This window comes from Athene cunicularia (assembly GCF_003259725.1).
Source record: "Athene cunicularia isolate RWA chromosome 15 unlocalized genomic scaffold, athCun1 chr15_part1, whole genome shotgun sequence".
NCBI lineage: Eukaryota > Metazoa > Chordata > Aves > Strigiformes > Strigidae > Athene > Athene cunicularia.
Genome location: NW_020799121.1, coordinates 14,375,190 through 14,387,044, shown reverse-complemented (window position 1 = coordinate 14,387,044; position 11,855 = coordinate 14,375,190). Strand labels below are relative to the sequence as shown.

Here is an 11,855-nt window from a genome sequence, read left to right as displayed (position 1 = left end):
TTTTTTTTTTTTTTTTTTTTTTTTTTTTTTTTTTTTTTTTTTACGTTGTTTTAAATAGCGATATGTCAAAGGCCAGAATTGAAAGGTTAGTCCTTGTCTGTGCTTTGTGAAATTAGCTGCTTCTCCGCTCCCGATGCACGGAAAAAGCAGCCAACGTGTGACCCCACCAACGTTCAAGCTGGAGTACCCCGCTCCAGACAATGTGATGCTGTGACTGCACAGGAGACAGGTCTGGAAAAAAAAAAAAAAAGAGAGAGACTGAAAGCTGAATGGGAACAAAAGTAAAACTGATTGATGCAGTTTTATTGTTAAGTGATATGCATTGGTGGTGGGGTTTTTTTTAATAGCTGTAGCTTCAGTGCTGTACGTGTTTGTTTGAGCAGGTCCATTGAGCCTATTCATGCGTGTGGATTAGTATAAGCAAGACCAAGGGTGACAGCGAAATGAAAGAGTGATGTTTTGAATATACTAGGTGGTTTGGTTTTTTTTTTTGCAGTTTGCTGATACCGATTCTGGTTTAATTTTAGGCCGGGCTGTCTCCAAATCACCTGCCGCTATCCCCTGGCTTCGCGTGCCTCTCTAAGCACGTGGGGGAAGCAGCTCTGTGCCTGCTGGAAGCGTGGGGGAAAATGGTGTGAATTGGCACAGCCCGGCCTGTGAGAAGCGTGTCCGTATGTGCTGGATGTGCGATGGCTGGAGAAAACAGCGGGTATCTTGTGCGTGAGGCAGGAGAGGATAGATGTGATTTTCATTTGAATAACAAGCATTGAATCATCTTTTCTGCTCAAGGGGGGAAAAAAAAAAAAACCCAACACAGATGGCTGTGCGCTCACCGAGACGTTTCAGTGCAGCTAATATTCGTGTTTGCTAAAGACTGTGTGCGCAGAAGTAGATCAAATGCTGTTGTGATAAAGTCAACGCGTGTTTATTTAGCGTATATACATTTTTAGTATTTTCGGTAGCCATAGGACGACCCGACGCGCTTGGGTACGTGTTGGGGAGCGTTTGCTTTGTGTTTGTTTTAATATAGCTCTTTGTAATAGTGATTTTTTCCGATGGTCACTTGTAGCCTTTTATACGGATTGCTTTAATCAGCATTTGTGCCGTCTCCATGTTCTCTGTTGGCATTACTCTGTCTTCTAGCGAGCTGCCTTTTCAAACATCATTGGATTTTTTCAAGTTAAATCTTCATGCTTATTGCATCTGTCACTTCTGGGATTCGCTCCAAGCAAAAGGCAGAGATTCAGTTTAATGGCAATGAGAAGGAATGCACAGAAGGGTAAAATATCAGCTTTCCTGAGTGATGCAGCAAAGGACGCTGAGAGATCTGTCCTCAGTAACTGTTCCATGCATCATGTTCAAGTTTAATATTAGACTTTAGCGACGGCTTCATAAAATGGCTCATTAAGGCACGACGCTGCATTCTGGTTGCAGGAGAATTGATGTTACTGGTTTCAATGGGATTATCGATTCCAACGAGTCTAACTCGGATGCCAGCTTCCTATTTTGAAGACATGAGCAAAACACTTCCTGGCCCGAGTTTGCAGCTTGGTGAGGTCATCAGCGCACCACTCCCAGGGCTAGGAATGTCCTTTTAGGCAAACTCGCAGGCACATTTTCACTTGACTTTTAAAAGTATGGGTTTGTTTGTTTTGATTTTTGTTTTACCGAAGCTTTTGGGATAATCTCAGTCCTTCTCTAAGGATGTGTTGGAACAGAAACTCACTGAGGATTTGAAGTGCCCCAGTTTAAGCGTTTACAGGGCATATGAGCAGGAATTAAATGTCTCTGTTCTCTTCTAGCTCTTTCCCTGTAGTCTCCCCCACCTAGTATTTTTTGGTCTGCTTATATTCTGGTTGTGAACTCGGAAATTAGTCCGATTGGAAACTGCTTACGGCTTCAGTTCACAGTCACCCTGGTTATGAAGCCACGTGGGAGCAGTCAGATTGTCGGCGGCTTTAGGCTGACAGGATGCAAGCTAGTCTTTTTTTTCTGTCGCGATACGCACAAATGCAGGTGGTGGTAGGGTGAGCGCCGGGTCAAAACTAAGGCAAAAAGGTTTAGATTAGCCGAAATGACTCGGGAAAGGTCGCAGTGGAAGTGAATTAATATACCAGTATAGTTGGGAATCGGTTACTGGGCCATTTCTTTCTATTTTCTGATAGGATTGCTTTGTTCTGTTTTTCCTCACGTGAGGAACTATACTAAGAACGGATGTTTTGTTTCTTTTTGAGGTTATAACCATTCAGTACATGACTTTCTGTGGTTTTAGATGATGGTGTGTGGATATTTAAAATACCAGGGTGACCCTAGAATTGCTCAGCTTCTCAGCACAGCAGTGACAGGCCCGAGAGGTCCCACTGGTAGGTCTGGCTTTGTGCGGGAGGATTCTGTGATGCTGGGTCTGGTGCTGATGGTCCTCAGAGGAGTAAAGCGTCTGGAGAGGTTCCTCGTGGAACACACCGGCCATTAGTTGCGTTACCAACGTTCAGGTTTGTGTCGTGAATACAAACCTGGTCGGAATTAACGGCTGGATGTGAGCGGAGGCGATGACGTGGCTGTCAAGCAGAAGGTGACTGTTAGGCAAATGGATAATTCTACTCTACGCCTCTCCCGTGCAGTTCTTCGTGCCAATAAGACAGGTGTAATCTCTTTAGAGCAGACATCTTCGTAACGGGTTGCAAAGTGCTCCTGAAATGGAAAAGGCTTTTATGATGGAATACTAGAAAAGCTTTCAAGTCCTGCTCTGTAGATCAGGAACTTGACGGAGAAAGAATGGAAACGGTATCTGCTGCTGCCTCTTAAGGGGAAGAAAACCCATGTTGTTCTTTTGAAGGTCGCCAGCCTGCTGGCGCTCATCGACAGAAGAGGTCTCTGGTTTAGAGGGGAACAGAATAAAACAGGGGCTCTTCGACCATTTTTTTCCTCTTTGCTCTGCTTCTTCGTTAACAAGTTGGATACCAAGGTAGAACCGCCTGCATTGGAGATGGGCAGATAGCATTTCTTCAACATTATCATTTTGCTTCTTCAACGTTATTTTCTTTGATCCCGATTTTGTTGTTGATAACAGTAAATGATACATAATACGCTTTTTGTATGAGCGTGTAATGACTCTTGAGGTCTGGCTTTCAGTGGGAGAAGCTGGATGGGGTTGAATTGGTTATAGTGACTCTGTTTGACATTGAGCTGGGCCTCTCAGTCCATCATAATTAGGTTTTTTTCTTGTTTTCCCTTTTAATAATTTAATTTGAAAAAGCAGTGGAAATAAAACAGTGGTGGGATCTGACTTAAAGAGATTAAGGTTAAGCCTGATGCGGTCAGGCGTGCCGAGATGAGCTGGCAGCTTTCATCTGGAGCATTGCTGAGCTGCACTTAAGGCCAGGTGTTCCCTTTAGGAAGGATCACGGTTTCCCTGTGGCTCTCCAAATCTTGGCTGGCCGCAGCATTTTTGTGTGTAATCTATGTGAATTTTTTTTCTCAGGTGAATATTAAGGCAACCATTTCTGCAGTCTTATCAAATATCCCTGAGCAGATTTCGTAAAACCAGCAGTGTGCCTAAAACCAGACTGTTTGCATCCATGTATGAACCTAGGCAACGCATTTCACCTGTGCAATTCCTGGTATAAGTCGTCCGTGGAAAATGGACTTCAAATCACTCTGCTTGGAGTATTTAGAAATGTGGGAACTTCCCTCCCTCCCTCTCCATCCCCCTAGTTCTGCCTATAGTTGCCATAGAGACTGTGTTCTGGAGCCCTTGAAAACCCATTGTTTATCTCGCATAAATACATAAACCTGCTGGTATTGAAACATCACCTCGGAAGCATCCCCTTCCCGTGCGAATCTGATAGGGATTTGACATCGTACAGTCCTGCACGTTTCGATATCGGACATGCGTCAGGCACAATCAGACAGACTGATAATGGGTGTAATTAGCACCACGAGGGATTAGCAGGCAATAACAAATTCAAGCCGTAGTAAGCACTCTGTCCCTTGGGAGCCGGGCGAACTGGCAGTGCTGGGCAGATCATCACTTGATATGGAAGATAGTCATCAGCAAAGGCTCCATGGCGAGGGACTCAGCTCAGGGCTAGTATTACCTCTTGAAATTGCCTTTTTTTTTTTTTTTTTTCTGGTCACCCCCTTTCATTTTAAATTCATTTTAAATACCTAAAACCTCACGGTTTGTCAGTTCACACTGGAATCTTCAACACCCAACTGACTCGGGGTATACACTTGCCGTTTATTTGGCATTTTTCATCGAACGGTGGCCAGTCAGCGATGCAGTTGTTTCTTGAAGTCACCCACGTGAAACAGATTGACATCGTTGTTTCCAGATTGGAAATGGGAGGTTAAGCGTTTTGCTCAGGGTCTCGCAGGTACTAGGCTGGGAATTCTTCTGGCGTAGAATACGCAGTGTACACTTGTTGTTTTACAGACGGTTCCTGTATTTGCACCAGCACACACAGGGGGTGTGTGTGTGTGTGTGTGTGCAGATAAATGGCCATTCTTACACCTGATATTTCAACTGTTAATTTTGCACTGCCGTACTTACATTAATTATACTCTTAAGTTGGAGGTTGGAGTAAATAAGCACAAAGCCGTCTTGTTCAGAACAGGAGGTGGATTAAATTTTTTTGAGTTTTCAGTGAAAATATATATATATATTTTAAAGGTTTATTTTCATTTTTGAATCTGCTGAGATCAGTTTGCAAGGCAAGAAAAAATCCTGAGCCAGCTCAAACATGAGTTGCCAGACGTACTTCAGCAATATATACTTCTGCTTTAGCGCAGCGAGAAGTGTAGGCACAAAACACTTCTAGCTTGAGTGTCATTGTGCCTTCCAACATCTTTTTTCCCGGCCACTGCTGCTTTCTGGAGCAATTTGTTAAAATTTCCGCATGGTGTTTTTAAGGTGCTGGTCTTTAAAGATGGGCTACCCTGGTTTGGGCTCCCGTTTCGCCGTGCTTTGGATGCGCCTGTGTTATCTCTATGCTCTCCGCTCTGCTCCCTCACGTTTCTTTGGGGATAAAGGTTATCTTTTTGTTCTTTATATGCAGTGCTTGCCACATTGATCTTCTGGTCTACTAGGGAAATTCTTAATCATGAAAGATCACCTAAAAGCCAGCTGGGGCTTATCTCAGTGTAATACTGCCTGTTGTTTTGGCTGGTCTCCTCCAGATCTGCTCTAAGTGCCCCAGTGACTCTCCAAGGGCTGGAAGTGTGGGTTGCACGTGCAGTAACGTGACTGTCAAACCCAACAGGTAAGTAAAGCTTAAAGGTCATCAAACACAGGCTGCAATTCTTCATGCCCCTTATTGAAAACAAGCTCCCCAGCTGAGGGGGTCCCTTCCCCAAGAGATCAGCCTTTGCCCTGCGTGCATGGGGGGGTGATTCTCCCCGTCAGGCAGGCAGAGAGCTGCTGTGGGAGAGCTGGGGACAACAGGTACACCCCTCGTCCTCGGCACACGCAGCCTGTGGGTGTAGGAAGGTGTTTTTCCTTCTTACATCTGAAATCTTTCTCCGTAGTGTAGCAGGAACGTTTATTAAAGCTGCTTACTAAACTAAATACGCTTTCCTGCATCTTTTTTTTTTTTTTCTTGCCTGCCTAGAGAGGTGAGAAACGGGCTCGGTGTCACACTCGGGGTTTGACACCAGCTCACCCAGGCTGCTGCCCTCTTCGCTGCGGCGCGTGGCAGCCGGGGACGCTGCCGCAGCACAGGGCAGCAGCCTGGGCCTGAAACGGATCAATGACAAAGAACATCTGTAGGACAGAGGAAATGTGTTTGAACTTGGAACCCTTTGCTAAAGCAGATGTTGGAGGGGCTGTAATTGGTACCACAAGATAGGGATTTAAAATCAAGTTAGCAGATTGAGCTATCTGGATTGGAGTTTCAGCCTCCTCTAGTCCCTTCCTCCCTCCCCCAGCCCTCATTTCAAATTGCATGTTACGGAAACGGGACAGAATGACAATGGTACTCTTTGAATTATAGGCTGCTTGGCCAGAAGAGCTGGCAGGACAGCAAATGGAAATCTGGAGAAATATGCGCCAGTTCCAACTGTGAGAACTGAGATTCACTTTGCTGCTTATTTGTACGGCGTTAAAATATGAAACGTGTTTGCGTTGTCCAGCCTTGAACCTTCTGTGTTCCTCAATGCTGAGGATGTTGTCTTGTCTTGGACGATTAACCATTGTTGGTTTTATTTGGAGAACATCAAAAATTCAGCTCGAGTGCCTGACCTGTTGGATGGGTGTTAGTGAACAGCTTGAGACGTGAAAGTTGCTAAATTGGGCTCGGATTTAGGCAGTGTTTGGATGGAGGTGTTTCTTAGGGGACACTAACCAAGCCCGTTCCTACTTTCGGGAGTAGAGTGTCTCCATTCAACACTGAAGGATGGACCCTACTGGTCTGGGCTGTAACTCCAGCCTAACCGTGACGCTGGCCGGCTCACTTGCCGTTATGGCCGCAGCGCTGGTCCAGGCAGTGCTGCCGTGACGCTTGGCCATCCCGCTCCTCTCCCGTCGCATCCCCCAAGGCCGCGGTGCCTCCTCAGCGGGCTGCCGGCAGGTCTGGGGGTTGTGCTCCATCCAGCAGAGCAGCGGAGCGGCTGTGGTCAGGCAGGGCCATCTGGAGAAGGCTGCATCCTCGCTTGGTCAGTCTGACTCACACTTGGCCGCTCTGTTTGTGAGCCTCGGTTGTGCTGATCTGTTGTTTCTGCTTTTATTTCTAGGTTGTGAGGAATCTGAGTTCCCAGCTAGCTCGGTGTTTGTAGCGGGAGGGCTTTCTGTAGGTTTTGGTCTCCTGGGGGTGGCTCTCGGGCTGCGGGTGCCACGGTGCTCTGTAAGAACTGGGACCTCTGGCCTTTTACCTACGAGACCGTTTTACCTCCTTCAAATATCTTTAGCGTTTATAGTTTCTTCCCATGGGTACCGCAGCATGTTGTAATGAGGAGGAATAGCAAACAGTTATCAAGACCTTTGGAGATTTTTTTTTTTGGATCCATCTTCTTGTCATGTTTTTAAAAAATGATCCAATTAACTGTAAGCAAGGAGCAGCAGTGTAATGTTTCCAATAATGTCTTAAAAACCACCGGAGTTCTACAGGAAATGTGCTTACCTTAGAAAATACTGTGTTAATCAACTTACCTTCATGTTTGCACCTTTTCTTGACTTTTGCCGAGTGGGGAATCTGCACGTGTTAACCCTTTCAGTGCTTTATGCTCCCAGCACCTGGGTACCGCTGTCTGCTTGGCTTCTGCCTTCAGTGCATCCCTGAAGAGGACAGACCACGTCCTGTATCAGGAGTTGGAATTTCAGGTCTAGTGGCTACTGGAGCTCCTCTGTCACACACGGCGTGACGGAGTTATGTTTGCCATTTATTTCATTTGGGCGTGTTTGATTGCTTCAGGTTGTAGGAGAAAAGGCAGTCGTTTTCCACTGGTAGCGCTCTGTCGTGTTGGAAGTGCTTGTGCCTTAGCTGGGAAAGGTGGAACCTGGCGGTGAATCTGGTGAGAAATTAATGAAGCTATGGTGGGCAAGAGGCACAATCCTTAGCTGGTACTAAGCTTTTCCCCAAAACTAGGTTTTAAAAAACCCCTCAACTTGCGATGTGTCTGAGGAACACTGTCTGGAAGAAGCTTGCATGTAACCTTCGAGAGAGCAGAAGGATTCAGTAAATTGGGGTAGCAGCTCTGAACAGATTGATACTTCCTTGTTAGCTCTGTTGCACTGATAAGAGAACTAGGTCAGCTCTGTGGAGAAAGCATTTTATCTGCATACTTCTCTTAACTGGAATCCCGGTGCTTGGCTGTTGTAACAGCCTTGCTGACTTGCAGCTCTGCGCTGGGGGGTTGTGCTCTCCCTCTCGTGTTTTCCTCAGGGTCCAAGTGTGGTCTGAAGCCCTGTTGTTTTCCTCTCGGTGGCATGTGCTGCTTTTACTGCAGGGTGGGGGGGTAAGGGGGGTGATGCACTCAGTCCCCAGGGGTCTAGGTAGCATCTTCCATGGTGCTGGTGTGATGTGTCTGGCTGAGGTTCCTAGGGCTGTCGTTCAGCTCTGGAAGTCCATCGCTCCATCTCTTGGCAGAGCGTGGGGATACAGCGTGTGAAGAAGCATCCCTGGTGTTGGTTCCAGTGGAGGAGAATGAAGGCTTTTGGAGGGGAGCATCTGAAAGGCTGCGGGCAGCGGCTGGAGCAGCGGTGGGTGTCTCAGGGTGGGAGTGTGGCTACTCCAGTGCAAGGTTTCCCTTTCCTTACCCAGTAAACCTCTTCGGTGCCGGCCGACTGCATTGAGGCATCAGAGCTGCTTAATCCACAGGTACCCTAGTCCTCTTTTCCCCGTGTATTCCGTGTGTTACTTGCCTCTCCGAGCTTTTTGTCCTGGGTTTCGGTGCTTTTTTTTTTTTTCCTCTGATTTGCTCACCTGTCTTCTGTTTTCATTTTTACTGACCTTTTTTGCCCAGTGTGTGCTAAATTGCCATCATGCAAATATCCCCCAATACATCACACTTCACCACCTCCGAGGTTGGCACCTTTAGTGCCACTTGACAGAAGATACTGTAAAAGAAATAAAGAAATAAAAACCCAAACGAGGAGGTTGGCTCGGAGGTGGTTGCTCTGGCACCCGTTCCTGCTCCTCACCTGCCTCGCCGTTTCAGATCCAGGGTTTGTGTAACTGCTCCTGTGTTTCCCTTTGCTGGTTACCCATCCCATTATGGCATCCTGATAAATCATTCCGTGTAATGATTTTTGTGCGCATTCATTGCTCTAGCTTTATGGTAGATGACACAGATTAAATGAAGCCAGACAATGCTCTCCGTTTGGGGTAATGACTTTCAACTGGGGTGTCCTTTTGTCACTGTAAATTATGATAAACGACGTGATGTTAGATCATAACGCTACAAGCTACAAAATGGTGTGAGAGTAAAATCCCCCAAGAAGATGAATTACAGACCTGGAAATCTTGAAGTGGAAAAAGAGCCATTGCATCCCTACGTGCATGTGAAAGGAGCGTCAGCCGCAGCACGGGAGACGTGCTCCTGAGACACATGTGCACAGGTAAACGCTTGGGAGGTAACACGTGCTTCTTGATGGTGCCTTCAAGATTTCTGACTTGGGAGTTCTTCGTATTATAACGGTCTCAGTACGATCGTTTCAGGGCACAGCTCTAAAAACCAGAATCGTATCAAGTATTTCACAGGTTAGAACCAACACCTTGCACTTTGTCCAGAACAGCAATTTCAGCTGATTTTAAGTTTGGGTTGTGTTACATTTTTGAATGTGCTGGGCTCCCCGGTTGAGATATAATCGAATTCCCTGGTAGTTTGTGGTTTAGGTTCCCATCCCAAAATAGAATCTCACCAGCGGTATAACAGCTGGACATTTCAGTATTAAGTTCATATTCCAGCTTTTTGTCTTTAAAATGAAGTGAAGTCAGATGGCAGGGTCTTGCTCAAACTAGGCTGAAGTAACCAAAGACTGAAAATAATCTGTGCACAAATACGATGTATTTTGGAATTGTGACCATCTGTAGTAGCGTTCACCCTTGGTTTAAGTAACTCTGAACATCTGAAAACAAAAGTTCTGTCAGCAATGGACTTCATATGAATTGATTTGAAATGCTATACCATAGAGGGAATAGCACTCTGTTTAAAAGTAGAGGACTGCATCGAGGTATTTGTCCTTTTTTTTCCGCCAGAGGTTTCACGTGAAGTCCTAGGGCGAGCTGAAATTTTTGTGGCTGTGTGATTGTTTTTTTTGGTTGGTTTTTTTTTTTTTTTTCCCGCTTCCTCCCTCGCCCCAATTATTGCAAGACTTAATATCGTGAGACTGAGCTCATTGATTCCCTTGATACTTGGAGAGGGCGACGAGGTCCTCCTTCAGCCTTGCTGGTGCCACACTGGTTCTCCACTGCTCCCGTGGTCTAACGCCAGTCGTGGCCCTGACCTCGCTGTCGCCCGCCTGGGTCTCGCGTGGTGGGTAGCGTGTTCCTTTGGGGCTTGTCGGTCCGTGCTCAGTTGCTTGCAGAGAACGGATGGCCTTTGCTGTCCTTGCTGTCTGCGTGGCTCAGCCGGTGGAGCCGGCAGCAGGCGCGTGCCTGCTTGCTCCCCCCACGGATGCGTCTCGCTTTCCTTCCTCCGCCAAAGGTGCGCCCAAAAATGCTGGCCTTAAAACGATCTGGCAGGCTTTTCTTTTACATGAGCGAGTCTGTAAGACTGTCCTGTGCAGTACGGGAAGGCTGTGAAGTGTTTATATGTGCAGCTAGACTGAGCAGGAGGCGGTGTGTATCCACAGGCACACGCGTGTGTGTGTGTACACCACGGGCCGTGCACACGCGTGGGTTACAGAGAACCCGCAGAGCTTGCACAACCAAGTGCTCTGAAGAAATGCCAGAAGTGAGCGATTAGGTAATAACCCGGGTAATATTTGTTCCCTTTTTCCCATGTGCTGGGGTACAGCTCTTAGCTCAGGCCTCGCTCCACGGCCCCTTGCTCTGCCGGGCATGTAGCGACGGTGGGACAGAGCCCTCCTTTGCCCCTGGAGCAGGACCAGTGGTCTCTTTAGGGCTTTAAACCCTCTGAATGCTTATATCCTCCATCCCGTATGCGGCTCCGTACCTTATCTACCATATGATGTTCGAAGTGCTCTGAAGAGTGAATTACTAGATTCCTTGTGGGCTTTTCTCCGGTGCTTATCTCCGTGATGGCCAACTGCTCCCCAGATGTGGCTCAGCCCTGCGGTGTTTTCCCCGTGCTGGGGGCACTTAAGCCTCAGGTTGAAACATCTATGGCCTGACTATTAGTTTAGGATTATAAAATACTTTTTTTTTTTAAAAAAAAAAAAAGGATTCAACTCTGAGCATACATCACTTTAGCAGATGAGGCCCAAGCAGCTCAGCCCAGGTGTTCAGAAAGACCTTGGGCTGCTCCGTCGGTGCGTCAGTAGTCGAGAAACCTCTGGGCTTCCCTGTGTCAGGCTCCCGAGGCGTGGGCTGCCTTGTCTTGTGGTTTCACCAGCGGGACTGTCCCCTCTCCCTGCTGTCCCCAGCACCCTGCCGGACCCATAGCAAACGAGGCAGGTGTCCTCTCATCGTTCGTAATCGGTGCTGGTGGTGTTGCCTGTAGTGTATTTTTTTTTTTCCTCCTTATCTGCTTCTCATTTATTAATAGTTCTCTGAGACATTTACTCCAAAGCCGCCGTTGATGCGTACCGTACGTGACCTCTTCAATGAGGCTCTGAGTTTGGGGGCTCACCATCAACAGCTGCAACTTATCTTGCCGTTTCCACGCCTTTCCAGTCCGAAGTACCAACCTTTTATAAACGCTGTTCTCCCTATCCAGTGGATTTGTATCTCCTCACCCCACTTGAACAGTAGCCTCCGGCTGCCTGTGACTTAAACTGGCCTTTTATTTCAAATGCCTCCCTTTCCAGAAGGGATCACAATCACATGGGCTGAGCAGGATTTTGTCATTAGTGGGGGGTTTTCCTGTAAGTGTTCCCTAGCAGGATGCGTTTCCTCTTGCATAAGCAGGCTGAAAACCCTCCGAAGCCACAGAAATACATCTGTTGGATTCTTGAGACAGATAAATCCTTTATAAACAGGAAAATGGGCAAACTCATGGTAACTCTTGTGACACATCATGATGGGAGATCAGAAAGAAACGGGATGAAAAGTGTCACTGTGCAGGCACGGCTGACGGCATCCCGCATTTCTAAGGTCCATTTAAATGCTGATACAAAGGCCAGCGGCTGAGCTGTGCGGCGGGCACAGAGTGGGAGACGAAGTCAAATGTTTGGTAAAATTCAGCTGGAAGTCACTTGACATTTGGGTGAGGGAGAAAAAAAAAAAAAAAAAAAAAAA

The 11,855-nt window shown here is 46.9% G+C and overlaps 2 protein-coding genes across 2 annotated transcripts in view; both read left to right on the top strand.

Annotated features, from left to right (window-relative positions):
• SSH1 (slingshot protein phosphatase 1) overlaps positions 1 to 11,198 on the top strand; it is a 45,700-nt gene extending 34,502 nt beyond the window's left edge. Inside the window, exons 16-17 of the transcript XR_003399524.1 lie at positions 8,037 to 8,040; positions 11,188 to 11,198. The gene's annotated coding sequence lies outside the window, so the exon portion shown is untranslated. The remainder of the gene's footprint in view (positions 1 to 8,036; positions 8,041 to 11,187) is intronic.
• The window catches only part of CORO1C (coronin 1C), a 51,585-nt gene that overhangs the window by 8,044 nt on the left and 31,686 nt on the right, over positions 1 to 11,855 (top strand). The window lies entirely within an intron of this gene.